General features: G+C 42.5%; 1 protein-coding gene across 1 annotated transcript in view; it reads right to left on the bottom strand.

The window, feature by feature from the left end:
- Nucleotides 1-4,126, bottom strand: part of LOC103735188 (protein FAM171A1) — an 8,434-nt gene extending 4,308 nt beyond the window's left edge. The window contains exon 1 of the mRNA XM_008834345.3: nt 4,010-4,126. The gene's annotated coding sequence lies outside the window, so the exon portion shown is untranslated. The remainder of the gene's footprint in view (nt 1-4,009) is intronic.
- Between the last annotated feature and the right edge of the window lie 3,049 nt (nt 4,127-7,175).

The following is a 7,175-nucleotide window of genomic DNA, read 5'->3' as shown; positions in this document are numbered from 1 at the left end:
TAAAAAAAAAATAGTCCCCTACAATACCTTAAAATCATTAAAAATTTTTTAAAAAATCAATGCTAACCTTGTATGACCATAGACCTTTTCAGAACTTACAAATAAGGTTGCCAGACATAAAAATACACTTTTAAACTGGGCATGGTGGCACACGCCTTTAATCCCAGCACTCGGGAGGCAGAGGCAGGCAGATCTCTGTGAGTTCAAGGCCAGCCTGGTCTACATAGTGAGTTCCAGGACAGTTGGGACTACAGGGAGACCCTGTCTCAAAAAGACCAAAAAAAAACCCCCAAAACAAAAACAAAAACAAAAACAAAAAAAACCCACTTTTAATTACATTGAAAAGGGTCTCAAGAGGCATGTTTAATTCATACCCTTAATGTTCAAGAGTAGTACAAATCCGTCTTATAATAAGAGTAATACAGGGGGATGGAGAGATGGCTCAGTGGTTAAGAATGCTGGTTGTTCTTGCAGAAGACCCAGGTTCGAATCCCAGCACCCACATGGCAGCTAACAACTGTCTGTAACTCCAGTTCCAGGGGATCAGACAACCTCTTCTGTTCTCTGTGGGCACTGCATGACATGGGTGCACTTACCTACATGCAGGCAATACATGCATACACATTAAAAAAAAATAAAAAAAAGTAATATAAATCTGTCTTGCAATGTTATTGACGACAGACTGACAATACCTGGGCATGATAATACCCGGACATTTACTGTTGTCCAGCATATGCAGTGCAGGAAAGGGGGCAGAGTGGCTTCGTATTACCTCAGGGTAGGCTTGTTACAATGACAGAATATAGGCACCCATTTACTTAAAAATTTTTTTGATGATCAATGACAGAGATTCTTTAGAAATCCTTTTTTAAAAAACAAAAACAGTCTCATTATATAGCCCTGGCTGGTCTAGAACTTGTTACATAGATCAGGCTGGCCTGGAACTCACAGAGATCCACCTACCTTCCCCTTGAACGCTGGGATTACAGGCATGTACCACCACACCCCAATTAGGAATCTTTTTAAGGAGACAAATTCCCATTCATAGTTTCTCTCATATTCTACCCCCACCCCCACCCCTTTGGGTTTCATGATATAAATTCTGGCTAGCCTGGAATTCACAAGTAGACCAGATTGGCCTTGGCCTGTCAGTGAGCCTTCTGTCTCTGCTTCTCTAGTGCTGGGATTATAGCCATGTGTCGCCACTCCCTGCTCAAATCTAATTTCAGAGCTAGGTAAATTCAAGAAGGTATACCAGTTCTTGAAAATAGTGACATTTTGGGGGGCTGGAGAGATGGCTCAACAGTTAAGAGCACTGGCTACTCTTTCAGAGGACCTGGGTTCAGTTCCTAGCACCCACATGGCGGCTAACAACTGTCTGTAGCTCCAGTTCCAGGGGAATCCCTCTGACCTCTGTGGGCACTGCACAACATGGGAGCACTTATATACATGTAGGAAGTACACTCATACATATAAAATAAAAATAATAAATAAAATATTAAAAAGAGTGGGAGGGTGGGGTGAATGTTTACAAAGCTGGGGAAATAACTGATGAGTCTATACTGCTTAAACTGTTCACAGGAGAAAGTATTACTACAAAGGCAACATACATAGATATCAACAAAGTCTTGTTAAGAGTTACCAAGATAACATATGTATTTGGATTTGATCCTCAGTCTAGGAAGGAAGGGAGGGGATGGGGAGGGGAAAGGAAGGGGAAGAAGGAAGAGGAGGAGGAGGCAGCAATCTTGGGTATATATAAAAACCATTTCCTAGTAACTAAACTTTGGTTTATTGGGCATTCAGAATGTAATTATTTTTAGTTTGTGCCAATATAAATCTTCATAAAATTCACAGCTAGACTTTATCTCCTCCTTAAGCAAAGAATTAAAGGACAAAACTCTAATTGTTTTCTTCTTGATGTGGGGCTCATGAGAGCACAGCATTACCGTAATTAAAAAAATATTTTATTTATTATTTTTATTTTATGTGTATGCCTGTATTGCCTGCATGCAGGTAAGTGCACCCATGTTATGCAATGCCCACAGAGGTCAGAAGAGGCTGTCGATCCCCTGGGACTGGAGTTATGGACAGTTGTTAGCTGACATGTGGGTGCTGGGATTTGAACCTAGGTCTTCTGCAAGAACAACCAGCATTCTTAACCACTGAGCCATCTCTCCAGCCCCCATAATTTGTTTTAATAAAAGTGATAGTGATGAGGTTACCCACATAAGCACCCCACACTGTGCACCATTCAGCTGGGCTGTGTATGCTTTTTCCAGCTTTGAGCCTCTTCTTTTACTGTGTGAATACTCCCAGGAGACCTATGCTCAGCGTCCCCCTCTTTTCTCTTTATAAAAGCATATATCAACATTAATCTGTTGCACGGTGGGGAAACTACTATAAGATTATTTCCATGTATTATTCCTATTCTACATGGCATTTCAAACTGCCAAAGTTGTCTGAAATATACCTTAAATAAAAGTTCACTTTGATGCATGGGCTTTATGGCTTTTACTTTGGTACCTACAGAATTTCTTTTCCTTTTTTTTTTCCTATTGGTCTACTCTTTGATACTGCAAATTAGGGAAACAGGATTTCTGTACTTGGTTCATGCTGACAACGCCAAGAGAACAATTACCATCGAGGAAAACACTGAGTAAATGTTCTCAGCATGGGACTGTAGCGCCAGCATGGCAGGGTTTCCCACAACTATAGAGGAGTGCCTTATCTTAGTTACTCTGAGAGTCTAAGCATTAATTCCACCGATAATTACATTGCTAAAATATTTTGATTTTTCATTTGGGAGTGCCTTGATGGTTCATTTGTAAAAGACACCTTTTTAAAAAAATAAACCTAGCTCAATCACCTATTTTATTCTCCAGAACTGGATGTGCATGACTTTTATATAAATTAAAAAAAAAAGAATCAAAGGTGTACATTGAGCATAAGCATTACTGACTAAGAGATTTACCAAGGAGGGCAGTCCAAGTGGCATGGATTCTAAAGGCAGCAATAGGCGCCATCCCTGGAAATAATTCTCCCAAGATGTACAGTTTGATTGGAAAAAGAAAAACAGTTCTGGAATACAACTGGGACCATGTAAGTTTAAGAAACAGACACTTCTAGTTCTGTTTTAAAGAACAGAAGTCAGTTCACATATCCTAAGTGCAGAAAGCGACCGGTTAGCATGTAAGTGTTTGGCAATGCTAAATGGAGCACGTTGCTCCAGGAAGCCCCCAGTGGTGACTTTCTACTGAGTGTGGGTCGCTCATGCTCATGTGCACCAGGCCACACCTGCTACAGAAATGAAGGAGGAGGTCCCAGTCACCTCTGTGTGCTTTCAATTAAGAATTGTCTATGGCAGCTGTCCAAGCAAAAAGGGGATAGGAGACAACTATTTCCACAGATTATTCCTATTGTACATGCGAAAGTTTCAACCACAACTCCCCACATCACAAAATATCCTTTCTTTATCATGTGATTAAAAAAAATGATGTGAATTCTCTGTTGAAGCTTTGGAAAATTTTTTATTTTGTGTATTTTTGAGACAGGGTCTTCCTGTAGCCCCAGCTGGCCTGGACCTTGCTATGTAGACCAGGCTGGCCTCCATCTCACAGAGGTTCACCTGCTTCTGCCTCCTGAGCACTGAGATTAAAGGTGTGCTCCATGACACCTGGCCTAGTTGGAGCTATTTTTGTTTAATTTAATTGAAACATTTTTTGATTTATTTAATTTTATGAGTGTTTTACTTGCATGCATGTATGTACACCTTTGTTGTTCAACCAATACTTGTGGAGGTCAGAAAACGGTGCCAGACCCCCTGCAACTGGAGTTAAGGGAAGTCGTTAACAGTTGTTTTGTGGGTCCTGGGAACCGAACCTGGGTCCTCTGGAAAAGCAGCCAGTGCTCTTAACTGTTGAGCCATCTCTCAGGTCTGGAGTTATTTTTAAAAACATATTGAACCCCTGAAAAAAATCAACCCACGTCACTGTTGACTCTGAGTTACCTGGGATGGGAGGAGACATGGCTGCCACCCAGTATCCCAACTGGGGAGCAATGTACGTCCACGTGAGCTGGCTGCCTTCCCGGTGCACGAGACCCAGGCCACTCTTCAGCCACGTTCCTATGGGATTCAGAAAAAAACTTCAGCTACATAGATGCTAAACTTCTACTGAAGGCTGTGTTTATCAAAGTCACTTTAAATGCCATGCTCAAAACTCACTTGATAGTCCAGATAGTCAAACTGTCATCTGCAAGTTGTATACAACTTTTGTAACTTCCCTTCTGGTAAATGAACAGTTTTGTTTTTTCTTTGCCTTACCGACCAAATTAATTTCAGCTACTTTATCAAATATCTCTCTTTCCAAACACAGAAACTCTCAGCAGAAGCAGTTGTAGTTCAGAAGTATTAAAGACTATTAAGAGTGGCATGCTCGGGGTTGGCGGAAGTGGGAGAAAAGGGAGGGCATCCAGGGCTGTTTATAATATTTACCTTCAAGCAAATAAATACATTTCCAGGGCTGGAGAGATGGCTTAGCAGTTAAGAGCACTGGCTGCTCTTGCAGAGGACCCAGGTTTGATTCCCAGCACCCACATGGCAGCTAACAACTGTCTATAACTCCAGTTCCAGGGGAATCTGACACCTTCTTCTGACCTCTGCAGGCACTGCATGACACAGGTGCACTTACGCAGGTAATACACTTATACACATAAAATAATGAAGAAAATATTTTTATAAAAAGAAATATAGATTCCTCCATCCCATCTTTGTGTAATCTGACTAAGGCTGGTATAGACAAGAATTTTAAAAAGCTTCCCATTGATTCTGAGGCTGTGAAATACTTAATGAGTCAAAGTCCATGTCCTGTTTTCAGTTATCATTTTAGCATTAACCATTAAGGAAAAGCCACTCTGTACTAGCTCATCACAGTGCATGTGTTCTATCCATATTATTTATGATTCTCATAACTCCAGAGCATTGTTTCTTCTATTTCCATGAGGATATTGAAGACTGGTGAGTTTTAAAACTTTCACAAAGCCTTCCATGTTCCCGGGTCTGTCTGCCCTCATGGCTGGGGCTATTTCTTCCACTGTGTCCTGCATTCCTATCAACCTTCCCAGGGGCTGATGGCCTCGTTCCTTTTAAAAGCTTATAGGAGATGGCTCATTGATGGAGATGAATTAGTTCCAGGCTGTTGGACTGTTTTTTAGCCAAAATGATGACACTGTGCTCACATGGAGGAACCTTGCATTAAAGCCTGTGATGGCCACTATGGGCAGAGGGAGGCAGCCAGCTCAGCCCTCCCAAGGCTTGCATACACCTCTCTCGAACCACAGTGGCAGCATAGGAAGCATATATAGGGTGCCTCGGGAGCCCACTTTGCTCCTACAATCACGGGCCACCTGAAACAGTCACATGTATGATCCTGGGGTACTACTGGCCCTGCTGGATCAAGTGTGCCAAATATTCTACCCCTCTGTTTCCAAATCCCAGGTTCACACATCCCTGAGGCAATAGTAGGTTCTTTCCACTGAAGGAAAAAAAACCCACTTGGGTTGCTTCTAGGCACTATCATCAGTTGCCATGGCAACACTCAAATGTAGTGGGTGGAAAGGTGCCCTGGTGATGTCTCCCACTTCACAGCCCCCTCCTCTGTGCACAGCAGCAACACAAAGCAGGAAGGTAGGAAAGCCAGGAATACAAGAAGTCTGCATCATGACTTCCCCACGCAAAAGGCCATATTCGGCTCGAGGGGATTTTGGTTCAAATTAGAGCAGGATATAAGCTAAAAAGAGTTTTAAAGGAATGTGACACCATAGACCCAGATTAGATCCATTTCCTGAAGCCTGTCAATTCAGAGATCATTTAGCATCTGAAAGAATTACTAATTTCATGGAGAAATAGAAAGGAGGGTTTCTACACTGAGCAAGAACGTTTCCCCAGAACTAGAGAATGGATTGTTCTAGCTGCTTCCATCACCCCTCATCCTTTCCTCCTCTGCCATGACTCACATACCTTACCCCACTCCCACGCGTCTGCTCCCCCAACAGCATAGCATCTCTGGAGAGTCAGGATGTAGCCGTGCTTTTTTTTTTTTTGTCTTTTTGAGTCCTGTAGCCCCACCTGTCCTGGATTCACTATGGAGACAGGCTGGCCTCGAACTTACAGAGGTCCGCCTCTCTCTGCCCCCCCAGTGCTGGTGTTAAAGGCGTGCGCCACCACTCTCGGCTTGTTTTTTGATCTACAGCCGTGCGTTTTTGGTCTGCAGTTTTTACCCCAGATTAGGAGCCTGAGTCACTGCTCTTCAAATGGGGTGACGCAGAGTCCTAATTCCTGCTCATTCAAGAGCAGACCACCAGCTCTGCCTATGCTGCCTTTCACAACATAAGAAAACGACTGGAACATACTTTAAAGCTTCTTCCAGGGCCTGGTACGGCCCCCGGCCCTCTGAGGAGGACTAGCTATCCTACTGCCTGTGTGCCGTCTGTGACTGCCTGTCCCTGCAGTTCCAGCCTCATGCGGCTTTTCTTTTTTCCCAAGATCCAAATCTAGCCATGGGTTTTTCTGGAAGCCTTCTAGTATATCTGAATAGTCCATATCTCTTCACTTCTAGGGAAAGTCTTTACTGTACCATAATTTTTCTCAAACAAATGTTGCTAGCATTGTAGCTGTCTTAGGTCTGACCTCCTTCACTAGAGTGCAAGCTCTGAAGAGTGTGGGATTGTGTACCATATTGTTTTTGTCCTCTTAGCACCTAGAAATGTCTACAGAGCAGGAACTTACTTCACACTGAATGAAAGCTAGAGGCACACCCCAAAAATATCAGTAGCCTTTTGGGAAAGACAAAGCTATCCTAGCAGAAGTGTGAGTAAAATGGGATGCTTTCTGCTGAGGCAGGCAGATCTCTGTGAGTTCGAGGCCAGCCTGGTCCACATAGTTCCAGGACAGCTGAGGCTACAGCAAGACCCTGTCTCAAAAAGACCAAAGAAAACCAAGATCAGTTTTGGTCTTTAATTCTTCTGTAAATTTTTTTTTAAGAAGTGAAAAGTGTTTTTAAATTTTTAAATTATAGGTTTTATTGTTTCTTGAATATGGACCCTAAAAACTATTTAATCTGCCCGTTATAGAGATAGCTTAATTTATTTGTACTGATTATTATTATTCACTATTA

Source organism: Nannospalax galili, unplaced genomic scaffold (assembly GCF_000622305.1).
Source record: "Nannospalax galili isolate Female #2095 unplaced genomic scaffold, S.galili_v1.0 scaffold677, whole genome shotgun sequence".
In the NCBI taxonomy this organism is placed as follows: domain Eukaryota; kingdom Metazoa; phylum Chordata; class Mammalia; order Rodentia; family Spalacidae; genus Nannospalax; species Nannospalax galili.
Note: the sequence above shows the minus strand (reverse complement) of the source record. Positions and strands in the feature narration are given on the sequence as shown.